The sequence below is a fragment of the Lepus europaeus genome, chromosome 15 (assembly GCF_033115175.1).
Source record: "Lepus europaeus isolate LE1 chromosome 15, mLepTim1.pri, whole genome shotgun sequence".
Lineage (NCBI taxonomy): Eukaryota > Metazoa > Chordata > Mammalia > Lagomorpha > Leporidae > Lepus > Lepus europaeus.
The window spans coordinates 91,815,773-91,830,253 of record NC_084841.1 but is presented as its reverse complement, the minus strand read 5'-3'; the positions used below and the strand labels follow the sequence as shown (position 1 = coordinate 91,830,253).

Here is a 14,481-nt window from a genome sequence, read left to right as displayed (position 1 = left end):
TGCCAAAGCTTCTTTTTCATCAATAATTTATTTGATTCCAAATTTGATGTTCAGATTTCTTCATTTCCATCAACAAAGGAAATGACAGAAAACTTAATTGGCCAAAAACCTACACAAAGATCTTGTTGCTTTATCATTTTCCATCAGTGTCTCAAATATATATGTCAGTAAATAAAAGAATGACATAGTAGTTTATGAACTTCTTTAGGGAAAAAAATCGTGAATTGTTCACCTTGTATTTCTTCAAACTCCTAGAATATCGCATAAAGGAAAAATCCATAAGCAAATAAATGTGATATAAAGTACAATTTCACTTGTATACGAAAGTCATGAGTTTTTAGTAGGTTGTTTGCTCTCCTTGTTGTTCAATCTGAAAGCCACAACCTAACACAGCTCTAGTTATTGAAGCTAATATGTTACGGAATAAAAGGAATCTACAAACTAATAGTTACATGTTACAATAATGTAAAACTACAAATTAATATAGCCACAGTTCTTGCATCTAATATGTTAACAAAATAACAATCTGTTACAAAATAATAACTGTTTTAAAAATAAACAACTCAAGGTGCATGCCTTACTAACCATTTCTTTTTGTTCATTGAGTATATACCTAGGGAGGGGTGAGAGCAAGTTAACTGAATAAACTTTCACTCATTAGAATGGTTAAGGAAATCACCTAATATGATGAAACACAATTTAACTTTTCAAAAGTCATCTAACTTTATTTCTACTTTCTTAGTTCAAAAGCACTGCAGGATCTTGCAACAAGTGCTTCAATTAGTGATGTAATTGCTTTATGCAATACTTTATCGAATGGAATTGCTTCATTCAAAGGGCATCAGTTATTCCTTTTGAATAAAGATTTATGTATTTATTTGAAAGGTAGAGTGACACAGAGATAGAGATCTTCCACCTACTGATTCCCTCCCCAGAATGGCCACAATGGAAAAGGCTGGGCCAAGCTGAAGCCAACAGCCAGAAATTCCATCCTCTTGTGTGTGGGAGGGGCTGAACTGGTAGCAAAGCAGCCAGAACTCAAACTGGCACTCCAATAGGAGATAATGGCATCAAGAAGTGGTGGCTTAACCTACTGTATGACAATGCTGACTCCTCTCTTTTCTTTCTTTTCCTTTCTTACTGTTTATGTAGAAAGTTCAGTAGTTTGATAACATTTACCCAAAAAAGTCATTGATTTATTATTTCCTTGCCATAAGATTTCAAAATTACTCAGAAAAAATTTGTTACCTGAGCTTTTTGGGTTCTAGAACTTCAAGTAAATATACCTGCTGTGTTACATCCAAGGATATATAATGGATGTCTTGTGGGTAGTACAATTATAATTACCCTCAGAGAATTGAAGAGCAGCTCTTAAAAGAACCAGTGCTAAATTATAGCACTTGGAACCAAAAGAAAATAGGCTGTTGACAGTGTGTTCTTTAGTTTGTTGCGATAATAAAGGCCTCTATCAGTAAGTGCTGCTGTGTTTAACAAAGTAGTGACAACAGCAGGGAGAATTACTGAACATTAGGTAGTTTATGGATGCACAGAAATGCTTATACTCAAGAAGACCTGCTTTACATATTAGATGAGGGCTGACAATAAGTAGGAGATGATCAATAAATGACAGTGATTTATGACAGTGATTTATAAAGTACTTCTTGGCACTAAGTGATGGTGTGATTGTGCCCAGTGTGTTCAACAGTTTTGTAGGAGACCATGGATGTGGACTGGACAACTGAAATGGGCACCACAAAATACACCGACAGTTTAATCACAGCAGCTGAGATTTGACTGATCATAGAAGGCCCTCTGGCCAGGAACTGATAAGGTTGTAAACAACTGAGTAGTTCAGCTGTAACCATTTGACTGGCTAATTGACCATGCTGTAGTCAATTGAATTGTCCTGATTTTCTATAAATGCTGTCAGCTCATGTTGTTGGTAGTTCCTAGAACTTGCTCTGGTTCTGAGAATTACCCAATTCATGAATCGTTTTGTTTTGTTTAGGTAAATTCTACTAGATTTAATTAACCTAGGAATTTTCCTTTAAACTGGTGAAGCTAAACAATAAGTATGAGGCATTGCTCTCTGCCAGAGGACAATATGTAAAATGACTGTTCCATAAATGATTATTGTACATTTTGACTCTTTGGTTAACTGCTTTGTATACTACTCAGAACAAAGTTTAATTTGCACTGGGACAGGGTGTTACACAGGAGTTCAAACCTAGTCCCGAGGTTCTGAACTCGTATTTGTGCCTATGGCTGTGGAAGAAAAAAGGAAACTATTAGGAACTGGAGGAAATATATTAGCTTCAAACCACCTCACTGGCTGAATCAGATTCCTCAACCAGGGCTCCACTGATACTTTAGGTTGGAAAATTCTTTATTGTAGGGGCTGTCTCATGCACTGGAAGTCATTTAGCAGACTGCTTGCCTCTGCCTTCTAGCTGTCAGCGCTTTTCTTTCCTTGTGAAAACCAAAAATGTTTTGGCATCGTCGAAGGTCTTCTGAGAGGTAAATCACTACCATCACCACCACTCACTATTGGGAACTACTGGGTTAAATCAATAGTCATTGGTCTACAGTTTGTTTAGTCGGATGATTTCATCTGCTGTTTTGACTACTTTACAGATCACAAGTTTTGTGGAATCCAAATAAATTCTCTTCTGAGACATAATTAGGGAAGGTCATTATATTTCTCAAATTCTGTATCTATTGCAATGTTTTCATTAGCTTCAGAATTAAATTCTTTGAATTAAACATTTGGCTTTAAAAGGTAATCAAGGGCTGTAAATCCTACATATGCAAACTATTACCTGTTCAAAATGTTTACCTGGCCAGAAATATTATAAGTCATCATTAGGAAGGAATTGTGGATGGTTGTCCAATCCCTGTATCTTGTCCTCAGTTTAGTAAACTAACGATTTCAGGTTTTACATCCATTTAAAGGGGAGCAGGCATGTGGCAAGGCAATTAAGACACAGCTTGGGGGCCCCACACCCAGTATCAAAATGTCTGGGTTTGAGTTTGACTTCACTTCTGATTCCAGCCTCTTAACAATGTGCACCCTGGGCAGCAGCAGTGATCACTGAAGTACTTGGGTCTCTGCCACACATATGGAAGACCTGGATGGAGTTCCTGACTCCAGGTTTCAGCCTGGCCCAGCTCTGGATGTTGTGAGTATTTGGGGAGTGAATGAGCAGCTGAAAGAGCTGTCTTTTTGTCTCTATTTTTCTGCCTTTCAAATACATATAAATATATAAAATAAATTTAAGTATTTGAAGGCAATTGCGCTCCAAAGAACTGATGTGCATTAGCCAAATTCACAGAATACTGATTTAACAACATGAATATAACCATCAACTTATAAAAATAAATATAGCCACCAAGAATGATTATTCATTTATACTAAGTGCTGCTTTGAGCACTTTACATGGATTGTCTACTGCAGTGCATCAGTTCTATCATCTTCTGACTGGAAGCTTAGCAAATTTAGGTCTCACTGCTAATAAGAGAATTCAAATTCAAGTAGACTCCAAAGAGCATACTCTTTAACAATGGGAGGATTAGATTCTTAAGTTCTCTGATCAACTTACCACATCTACTGCTTTATTTTTTTAGAATAAAAATATGCCTTGTAGAAAATTCAGAATGTCCAGGGTAGTACTTGTACAGTAGTCAGACATGTTAGTGTCTGTTTTAAAAAGATCTATTTATTTATTTGAAAGAGTGATAGGGAAAGATAGAAAGACGGAGATCATCCATCTGCTGGCTCGTTCCCTAAGTGGCCTCAATAACAAGGGCTGAGTCAGGCCGAAGTCAGGAGCCAGGGTCTCCCATGTAGGTGGAAGGGTTCCAAGCACATGAGCCACCTTCTGCTACTTTTCCCAGGCCATTAGCAGGGAGCTGGATTGGAGGAGCAAGTGGGACTCGAAACAGCACTCATGTGGGATGCTGGCTTCGTGAGTGAGGACTTTACATGCTACACCATTATGTTGGCCCCATGTTAGTGTATTTCATTCACTCTTTAACATGTATTGGACAAGTATAACTGACCTCATACTACATAAGCAATGATAAATATTTTTAAATATTTAAAATGCTTTATCATGATTTCCTCAAATTATCAGAATTCTTTGTAAAGGTAAATTTAATGGTTTGATTAAAATATATAGTCATCTTTTTTTTTTTTTTTACTATTTTCTTATTGTATTTTAGAATGTTGTCAATTTTAAAACACAAATATTGTCATGGTAAATATATTTCCATTATGTGTAAACCATTGCTTTCTGGAGTAACTCCTTATATGTTCCAAAAAGAAAATTATAGAATTAGGTCATGTGAACATTTAAAGAGTCTTGATATGATTTGACAAATAACTTACCAAAATCCTAATTTGGTAGGGGGATGTTGTGGTGTAGTGGGTTAAGCTGCCACTTGGGAAACTCATATCCCATATCAGAGTACCAGTTTGATTCCTGGCTGCTCCACTTCCCATCCAGCTCCCTAATAATGCACCTGGGAAGCAGGTGAAGCTAACTCAAGTGCTTAGGTCCCTGACACCATATGGAGACCTGATGGAATTTCTAGCTCCTGGCTTTGACTTCGCCCAGCCCTGGCTTTTGTGGCCATTTGAAGACTGAAAAAGAGGATGCAAGATCTCTCTGTCACTTGCCTTTCAAGTAAATAAATCTTTTTTTTTTTTTTTTTAAGATTTATTTATTTACGTGAAAGGCAGAGTTACAGAGAGGCAGAGGCGGGGGGGGGGGGGATCAAGTAAATAAATCTTACCAAAAAATCCTAACTTGGTCTAATTTATATCCCCATCAGAGTGTGAATGTTCACCCTACTCTCACTGATGGAGTTTGTTCACACTCCAAACTGGCTAAACTGGATCCATGGGACCTGTCATGTGATTGATGAGTTTGAACACTAAAATAAGTTAGTAAAACGTTTAAATGTTGTATTTGGGAATTCAGCATTCACGTACACACGTTTTTCCTTTGCCGGGTTAAGGTCTCGGTGTCTTGTCTACTCCTGTTCTCGGTCCTTCCGCTGCTCTAGAGACTTCTGTCCAGGCTGCATTGGACTGAACGGTGGCTCCTCTGGTTGTGTGTCAGCATCGGAAATGCTTACTGGACTTACTGAGAGAACACCAGCAAACACAAAGCAGATGCTCAGTACACTGTTCCGGGCAATCAACACTTTCCATTTTGACTACAACCACGCCATTCCACCTTCCTGTTCAGGAAGGCCGCGATTCGAGATTATTTTCGGAAGCTCAGGAACGATGGTAAATCGCAGACTGGAAGCCCGACTCTCAAATGTTTCACCACAAACCCCACGTGACTGGAATATTCTCGAGATATTATCATTCCTGTCATTTTTGGAAAAGCGAACGTGGATCTTAGCTTGTTGAAACGTTGGGCTTTCACATTCGCGGCGGTGCGGCCGCCCGGATCCGCGCAGGGGCCTCGTCCCCCGCGCACGCACTCGCGGCAGAAACAGCGACGCTCAGCCACACACACACTCAGGCCGCTTCTTCCGACAGAAAAGTCAGCGTTTGTTTCCAGTCAGGGGCAGCTGCTCTCCGGCCACTGACAGAAAAGCAGAGCTGAGGCGGCGACGGCCGGGTGAGGACCGGACCGGACCGGAGAAGACCAGTCCGCACCCGGACTGGAGCGCCGGAGGTCGCCGGACGCGGACGAGCGTCACCCCTCCTCACGATCGAAGCCCGAAACGTGCGGCGCCGCACTCCAGGGCCTGGTCAGGCACTTCCGGCTCGGACCGAATCGCAGCGCGCAGGCGCCCGGCGACCGCGGGGCGGGGGGCGTGGGCGCCGCGGGGCCTCTGCTGCGCCTGCGCGGGCCGCTCCGCTCGGGTCGGCGGGGGGCGAACCCTGCGCCGACGTCGCGCACGCCCGCGGCTCCCGGCCGGGGTCGCTCTTGTTGCCCAGCGCGGCGTCCGCGGCGAGACCCCCGAGCTCCGCAGGGCTGCGGGGAGGTAAGTGGCCGCCGGGCCTCGCCTCACCCCTGCCGCGCTCCCTCACGGAGGGGCGGCGGCTGCTGCACCCGCCGGCCGGCCCGCCCCTTGCCCCGGGGGTCGAGTTGGGCCCCGAGCCGGCGGGCGCTGAGGGCCGCAGGGCCGCCGCGCTGTCCGCTCGGGGGTCCCGGCGCGGGGGGCGCCGCCGGGAGGGCTCCCGCCCTGGGACCCCGAGGGGGTGACCTTCCCGGCGGGCAGCGCCTTTGTGCCGCCCGGGTCCCTGGCGGTCCGCGCCTGTGGGCTGCGCGCCAGCCCACGCCTGGGCGAAGCCGAGTTGATCTTTCTGACAGGCGCAGGCGATTTGGAGCCGGGATTGGCTGGCTCCGTGTATCCGGCCGAGCTTCGCCGGCTCCGTCCGGTGGACCTGTGTGGAAGTGGTCACCGCATTTCTCCCTTCTCTGCCTCCGTGCCTGTGCTGAGTTAAGAGGACGAGGTTTTCGTGTGTATGGGGTTGCGTTGGCTGTTTTCTTCCTTCAGATTGCTTTTCAAACAGTTTCCCAAGTTTTAAATAAGCTTCGTAAGCATAACTTTGGCTTTTGGATTACACGAGTACCACGCGAGCAAAACGGAGTTGGAAACGGTGAAATTACAGATGGAACCAAGTTCCCGTCCATCTGTTGGCCCCAGCCACAGGGAAAAGTGATGGGCTAGGAGGCTAGGATAGTGCCACAGTCCACTGAACATCATGACTGAGGGAGTCACGCTTAAAAATGAACGGCCCCAAAGGGTTTTTGTTTATTAATGCAGTATATTTACCATTTTGGAAATTAAAGCGCAGAACATAATTAGCTTGTTCATTTAAAAATAATAGGCTCCACTATAAGGAAAAGTTAAGTGTTTGAAGAGATAAATTTACTTTGCGTGGACATTGCACAACATTTGCATATATGGAAGCACTGCTTGGTATGCCATTGGTCTGTTGCTTTTGAGTATTAAACTTCTTTTTTTAAAAAAACATTTATTTATTCAAAAGTCAGAGTTACAGAGATAGGAGAGGCAGAGAGAGAGAGGGGTCCTCCATCCGATGGTTCACTCCCCAGATGGCTGCAACGGCCGGTGCCGCCTCGATCCAAAGCAAGGAGCCAGGAGCTTCTTCTGGGTCTCCTATGTGGGGCTGGATTGGAAGAGGAGCAGCTGGGACTAGAACCAGCGTCCGTATGGGATGCCAGCGCTTCAGGCCAGGGCATTAACCCGCTGTGCCACAGTGCCGGCTCCTGAGTATTAAACCTGAGTATTAAGCTGCTGCTTTTTTTTTTTATTTTTATTTTTATTTTTTTTTGGACAGGCAGAGTGGACAGTGAGAGAGAGAGAGACAGAGAGAAAGGTCTTCCTTTTTGCCATTGGTTCACCCTCCAATGGCCACCGCGGTCAGCGCGCTGCAGCCAGCGCACAGGGCTGATCCGGTGGCAGGAGCCAAGTGCTTCTCCTGGTCTCCCATGAGGTGCAGGGCCCAAGCACTTGGGCCATCCTCCACTGCACTCCCTGGCCACAGCAGAGAGCTGGCCTGGAAGAGGGGCAACCGGGACAGAATCTGGCGCCCGGACCAGGACTAGAATCTGATGTGATCCGGTGTGCCGGCGCCACAAGGCGGAGGATTAGCCTATTAAGCCGCGGCACCAGCCGTGAGTATTAAACTTCTAAAAAGAGAGTTAGTGGATCAAATTATTAGGAATGTTTTTGAGGCTGTTGATATAAAAATATACATATATATTTCTAGCCATATTATTTTATTTAGAGATTGTATCAGTGTACTTTTTGTCATCACATCCTTGCCAACATTGAATACTTTTATTATTTAAAAAAGTAGTTTTCACTTGGTAAGCAACAAAAAAAATGTGGATCATTACTTTGGTAGTTCATTGAGCGTTTTAGTATAATATTATAGTTCTCTGTTGATATTATTTGCCCAATTATAGTACAATGGCCAAGTGTCTTTATAATAGATTTTTATCTTGTAATATAAGGATACATTCTGTGTTTTTTTAGGAAAAGAACAAGATTATTTTTTCCTGTTTACCAAAGTATTGCTTATAAGAAAATAAAATGGTATAGAGACATAGAGTGTAGGTGTGAAATGCTTACATAATCCCGTGCCCAGATTCATAGAATTATTGACAAATGTTCCTCCATATTTCCCCGTGTCTTTGCTAATGCAATTTATTTTACAATTCATTTGTAATAAGGGGCTTATAATATGCAGAAACTTTGCTGTTTGATTTTCTTTCATTTAACATTGTAGTTTGGATATTTTTCCTCAGAGGTACGTTTAACTGTCTGGTAAAGTTTTATCCAGAGCGGTTTTGGGCACGCGAACTGTGATCTTTAGTTACCTGATGTCAGGTTTCTGTCCTCTCTTCCTGGGTGATCTCATCCAACACCTTAGGGTACTGGTTTCTAAATCTCTGTCTCAGACGTCTCTCCTGCATTCCGACCCTTGCACTCGGCAGCCTGTTGGATCTTTCCTCCCAGGATGTTCTCGAGGTTGTTCAGACAGCAGTCCAGGAGTGGACGCGTGTTTTACTTCATCCCTCTGCTCTTTGTGTTGCCTGTCATAGCCAGTGGCACCACCGTCTGTTTTCAAGATGGAAACCTGGCAGTTACCCTCATCTTTACTCTCATGGTCCATACATTCTCATTCTTGAGCCACTTGTACATCTTTTCTCTTCATCTCCACTGCATTGTCTCAAGTTCTTATCTTCTCTCATCCTAGCCGTGTTAGGAATCTGCTTATCATTTCTGTTCAGTTTTTCCTGTAACTGCTCTTTTTTTTTAAATCCTGAAGGATTTTTTTATACAGTAAATAATGTAAAGATTTGTTTGGAGGAGCAGGCATTTACCCCAGCATTTTGCGTGCTCGTGTTCCACATTAGAGTTGCTGCATTTGTTTCCTGTCCATGACTCCTGACTTTAGCTCCTGCTAATTTTGGGAGGCAGTGGTGATAATTCCAGTGTTTGGGTTTCTGCCACTCTGATGGGAGACCTGGGTTGATTTCTTGGCTTCTGCCATGGCTGTTGTGAGCATTTGTGGAGTGAACCAAAAGGTAGGAGCTTTCTCCATTTCTCTCTCTCCCTCTACCTTCTTCTCTCCCTCTGTGCCTCACAAAATATTGCTTAAGAAATCTGAGAGTACATAATGGCCAAGTGAGTAAAAGTTCCCCAAACAGGTTATTCTGTGTATGCATATATAAACTTTGTTAGAACAATCTTATTTGTTTTTTAATTAATTGATTAATTTGAAAGGCAGAGTGAAGGAGGAGAGAGAAAGAGAATGAGAATGATCTTTGGTCCACTGCTTTATTCTCTAAATGACTGCAACAGGCAGGTCTGGGCCAGGTCAAGGCCAGTACGAACTCCATCCAGGTCCCCTGCATGGGTAGAAGGAGCACAGGTTGGGGCCGGCCTGTGGCGTAGTGGTAAGGCCGCTGCCTGCAGTGCCGGCATCCCATATGGGAGTCGGTTCAAGTCCTGGCTGCTCCACTTCCGATCCAGCTCTCTGCTATGGCCTGGAAAAGCAGTGGAAGATGGCCCAAGTCCTTGAGCCCCTGCACCCACTTGGGAAACCTGGAAGAAGCTCCTGGCTCCTGGCTTTGGATCTGCGCAGCTCTGGCCATTGCAGCCAACTGGGGAGTGAACCAGCGGATGGAAGACTCTTTCTCTCTGCCTCTCCCTCTATCTCTGTGTAACTCTTTCAAATAAATAAATCTTTAAAAAAAATAGAAGAAGGGGCACAAATACATGTGCTGTCTTCCGCTGCCTTCCCAGTGCATTAGCAGGAAGTTGGGTTATAAGAGAAGCAGCCAGGATATGACTAGGGACTCCCCTACAGGATGTGATTGTTAAAAGTGACAGTTTTAACCCACTTGTATTTCTTTTATGCCTTCTACTATAGGTGATAGTTTGCTGGCATTAAATGAATAGTAGGTTGTTTGAAATGAGAAGTATATGCAGCTTTATAAGATTTAATGTTAAAAACTTTCAGCATACAGCATTTACATTGATTTATTTTTTAAAGATTTATTTATTTATTTAAAAGGTAGAGTTACAGAGGCAGAGGCAAAGAGAGAGACAGAGAGGTCTTCCATCCGCTGGTTCACTCTCCAGTTGGCTGCACGGCTGGAGCTGTGCCGATCTGAAGCCAGGAGCCAGGAACTTCTTCCCGGTCTCCCACGCAGGCACAGGGATCCCAAGTCTGGGCCATTTTGTGCTGCTTTCCCAGGCCACAGCAGAGAGCTGGATTGAAAGTGGACCAGCTGGGACTTGAACTGGTGCCCATAGGGGATGCCAGTATTGCAGGCGGTGGCTTTACCCACTATGCCACAGCGCTGGCCCCACTGTTTAATTTTTTAAAATATGAAGGATATAAAAGATTATCTTTCCTTTTTTTTAAAGGCATCTTAAATAACATAATGCAAAGTGGTTGTTTGGCCTAGTGGTTAACATACCAGAAAGGATGTCTACGTTCCACATGGGGGTGCAGGGGTTCATTTCCCGACTCTAGCTCCTGATTCCATCTGCCTGCTAACATGAACCTGAGGAGGCAGCAATGATGGCTTAAGTTGTTGGGTTCCTGCCATTTACATGGGAGACCTGGACTGAGTTTTAGGCAAGCATTTGGGAAATGAACCAGCAGATGGGAGTTCTCTGGCCTCTCTGCCTCTCAAATAAATAATTTAAAAATGCTGTAATGCTCAGTGCTTCATTAGACATTGTAATAGAGATAGAAACTTTGTAAATAGATGATGTTCAATGAATTTCATAATTTATTTAAGAAAATCCTTTGGTCTTGGCTAATGAGAAGTTTTCTTGACTTTTCAGTTCCTATGTATTTTTAAAATCGTCTGTATTCAGAGTTCCCTCATTATTTTTTAGCATGTTATTTTTAATGTAATGTTTGTTTATCAAAGGGGATACCTAAACAGCATCTACAAAGTAAAGTATACTGCACGACTCATAGTGAAAAGCAGCAGTCCTGTGCCCCAGTGCGTCTCATCCCCAATTCCCACTCCCCAGTGGCAGCGTTTCTCAATCAGTGCCCCTGTGTGCATCAGAGAACACAGAACATTATTTCAGCAGCTGTTTTCTTGCTAGTAACTAGTAACACTTCCGATGCAGAGGTGAGAACTTAACCCTTAACTGTCTGTGAAGTAGGTGCCTTAGTGCACTCGGATTCTTCATCTGAGCTTCTCAAGTGTCAGTGATTTTAACTCTTTCACCTCCAGGGCTTTTTTTTTTTCAATAATGTGTTTGGCTATACAAGGGAACTTCAAGAAGTTTGTGGGAAATGGAATTAAAAGATAAGTGGATTAAATAAATATTTTTTAAAAAGAAACATGTTTTGGTGCAAAAAGATTTTGAACTCTATGGATAGTTTTTTCATGATACACTTTTCCATGAACATTTTGGTTTTTTTAAAGATTTATTTTTATTTATTCGAAAGGCAGTTATGGGGCAGAGGGGAGTAGATCTTCTATCCTCTAGTTCACTTCTCAAGTGGCTGGGGTGTGCCACGCTAAAACCAGGAGCCAAGAGCTGCTTCCAGGTTTCCCACATGGATGCAGGGGCCGAAGCACTTGGACCATCTTTCACTGCTTTCCCAGGAGAATTTTCAGGGAGCAGGATCGGAAGTGGAGCAGCTGGGTCTTGGACTGGTGCCCATATGGGATGCTGATATTGCAGGTAGCAGCTTAACTCACTATACCACAACACCAGCCCCTTCTGTGAACTTTTTGAAGACCCCTCACACAATTGTCTACCCTTTTCACTTCTACCTGCCCAAATTTTAGTTATCATTTTGTATTATAGAAGTGGGAGTTCAGTTTTGTACTGCACTGCATTTCTCTGTCCTTTATTTTCTAAAATTAGTTATATACTAAATTTAGTGTATATATAATTTTAACTATGTTAAGTTCATATATAGCTAATGTTATTTTCTTTCTTAAACTTTTTTGTTTTTGGGAGGCCAGAGCTGTGGTGCAGCAGGTAAAGTCGCGCTGCCTGCAGTGGCGGCACCCCATGTCGGTACCCGTTTGTGTCCTGGCTGGTCTGCTTCCGATCCAGCTCCCTGCAAATGTGCCTGGGAATGCAGCAGAAGATGGCCCAAGTGTTTGGGCCCCTGCACCCATGTCAGAGACTTGGAAGGAGCTCTCAGCTCCTGGTTTTAGCCTGTCCCAGCCCCAGCTGTTGCGGCCATTTGGAGAGTGAACCAGCAGATGAAAGTCTCTCTGTCTCTCCTCCTTTTTTCTCTTAAAACAAATTTTTTCATAGAGTTAATAATTATCTTAATTCTTTTCTATATTTACATTCTTGTATCTTTTTTTTTTATTTGAAAGAGTTATACCACAGAGAGAGGAGAGGCAGAGAGAGAGGTCTTGCATCTGATGGTTCATGCCCCAATTGGCCGCATCAGCCAGAGCTGCACTGATCCGAAGCCAGGAGCCAGGAGCTTTTTCCGGGTCTCCCACGCGGGGGCAGGGGCCCAAGGAGTTGGGCCATCTTCTACTGCTATCCCAGGCCATAGCAGAGAGCATGATAGGAAGAGGAGCAGCCAGGACTAGAACCGGCGCCCATATGGGATGCCTGCACTTCAGGCCAGGGTGTTAACCCGCTGCGCCACAGAGCTGGCCCCATTTTTGTATCTTTATAAAAGTATGTTTAATATCTCTTTTATATGTCTTCTTATATTCTTTATTTGATCTGTTTACCCATCAACCAAGATAGTAGATCTGAACAGTCGTTCTACTACCCTGCTTGTCTTGGTGCGGGCTGTTGCCGTTTCAGTCAACTGAATTCCATCTGTCTCTCCTGTACTGGGTTCCCCCTCGTGTTGGTAGAGCACTTTTTTTTTTTTTTAAAGATTTATTTATTTATTTGGAAGTCAGAGTTACAGATAAAGAGAGGCAGAGGTATAAAGGGAGAGCTTCCATCTGCTGGTTCACTCCCCAAACGGCTGCAATGGCCAGAGCTGAGCCAGGCTGCAGCCAGGAGCCAGGAGCTTCTTCCCGATCTCCCACATGGGTGCAGGGGCCCAAGGACTTGGGCCATCTTCTGCTGCTTTCCCAGGTGCAGGTGCATTAACAGGGAGATGGATTAGAAGCGGAGCAGCTGAGATTCTAACTGGTGCCCATTTGTGTTGCCGGCGCTCCAGGTGATGGCTATACCTGCTATGGCACAGAACTGGCCCCAGTAGGGCACATTTTACAGTAGCTTCCTGAGAAAGACTGAATGGGAGGCAAGGGCTTTTTTTTTTGGTTCTTGTTTTTTTATTCAGCCCTCATACTTGATTGATAGTTTTGCTGAATATAGAATTCTAAATTATAAAATCACTTACTCTTGGAATTTGAAGGCATTGTTTTCTCACTTCTGTGTAGCTGTTGAGAAATCTAATGCCAGATGGCAGAACCGGTCCTTTATGACCCATCATCCTCTGGAAGCTTTTATTTTGATTTAGCAAGTGTGTTTTAAGCACATGTTATGTGCCGGGCACTGTTCATGGTAACATTGAATATATGGGTGAACAAAAATGGCAAATTTTTGGAGAGAGGAGTTCAAAATGGAAAACAGTGTAATAAATAAATTGTACAAAGCATTAGAGGGTTATAAAGTAAATAAATGCTTTAGGAGAAAAAGAGAACAGGATGGGTAGGTGTGTTGGGGAAAGGAAAGGTGGGGATGCACTTTCCAGTATTTAATAGAGTGACTTCCCTTAAACCTCAGGTGTTTTGAAATCTCACACGGGTGTTGTTGGATAAGGGCTTTTCATTCACATGATAGGCCCTATTTGGCCTTCTCCTTCAGGTTGGGGGTCCATGATTTGACAATGCCTTCTTTCTCCCTTCCTTGCCTCCACTTTGTGGATCTCTTGGTACTTGAATATCAGATCTCATTAGATTGATCATCTGATATTTTTTCTCTTATCTTCCATCCCTTTATTTTTATTTTACTTTCTGGGATATTTTCTCAACTTTATTTTCTAATACCATGGATTGCCTTTTTAACAAGGAAATTTTTATTTTAGAACTAGTTTAGATTTATAGAATTGCCCCAAAGATGTGCATTTTCCATATACCCCACACCCAGTTATTTATAGCCTATGTTAATGATATATGTTATGATTAGTGAACCAGTAGTGATGTATTATAACTGAAGTCTGCGCTTTATTCACATTTTCTGTTTTTCTCCAAATACCTTTTATGCCCCCAGAATACCACCTCCATCAGGTAGGCATGTCTTCTTGGCCCTCTGGTAGTGGCAGTTTCTCAGACATTCCTTGTTTGCCCTTGAGTTCTGAGCATTATTGGTCATGTCTTTTGTAAAAAGCCAGTTGTCTTGTATTTTTCCTTGAGTAAATTGGGGTATGGGTTTCTGGGGAGGAAGACAACATGGAAAAAGGGCCATTCTCATCACATCACATCACATCACAGGTGTATGAGGATGCTT

General features: G+C 43.3%; 1 protein-coding gene and 1 long non-coding RNA gene across 6 annotated transcripts in view; one reads left to right on the top strand and one right to left on the bottom strand.

The window, feature by feature from the left end:
• The window catches only part of LOC133774630 (uncharacterized), a 53,366-nt gene extending 47,669 nt beyond the window's left edge, over positions 1–5,697 (bottom strand). For all 3 annotated transcript variants that reach the window (XR_009868104.1, XR_009868102.1, XR_009868103.1), the window contains exon 1: positions 4,994–5,697. This is a non-coding gene — a long non-coding RNA (uncharacterized LOC133774630). The remainder of the gene's footprint in view (positions 1–4,993) is intronic.
• A 209-nt stretch (positions 5,698–5,906) lies between these two features.
• The window catches only part of ZFYVE16 (zinc finger FYVE-type containing 16), a 61,714-nt gene continuing 53,139 nt past the window's right edge, over positions 5,907–14,481 (top strand). For all 3 annotated transcript variants that reach the window (XM_062212492.1, XM_062212491.1, XM_062212489.1), the window contains exon 1: positions 5,907–6,006. The gene's annotated coding sequence lies outside the window, so the exon portion shown is untranslated. The remainder of the gene's footprint in view (positions 6,007–14,481) is intronic.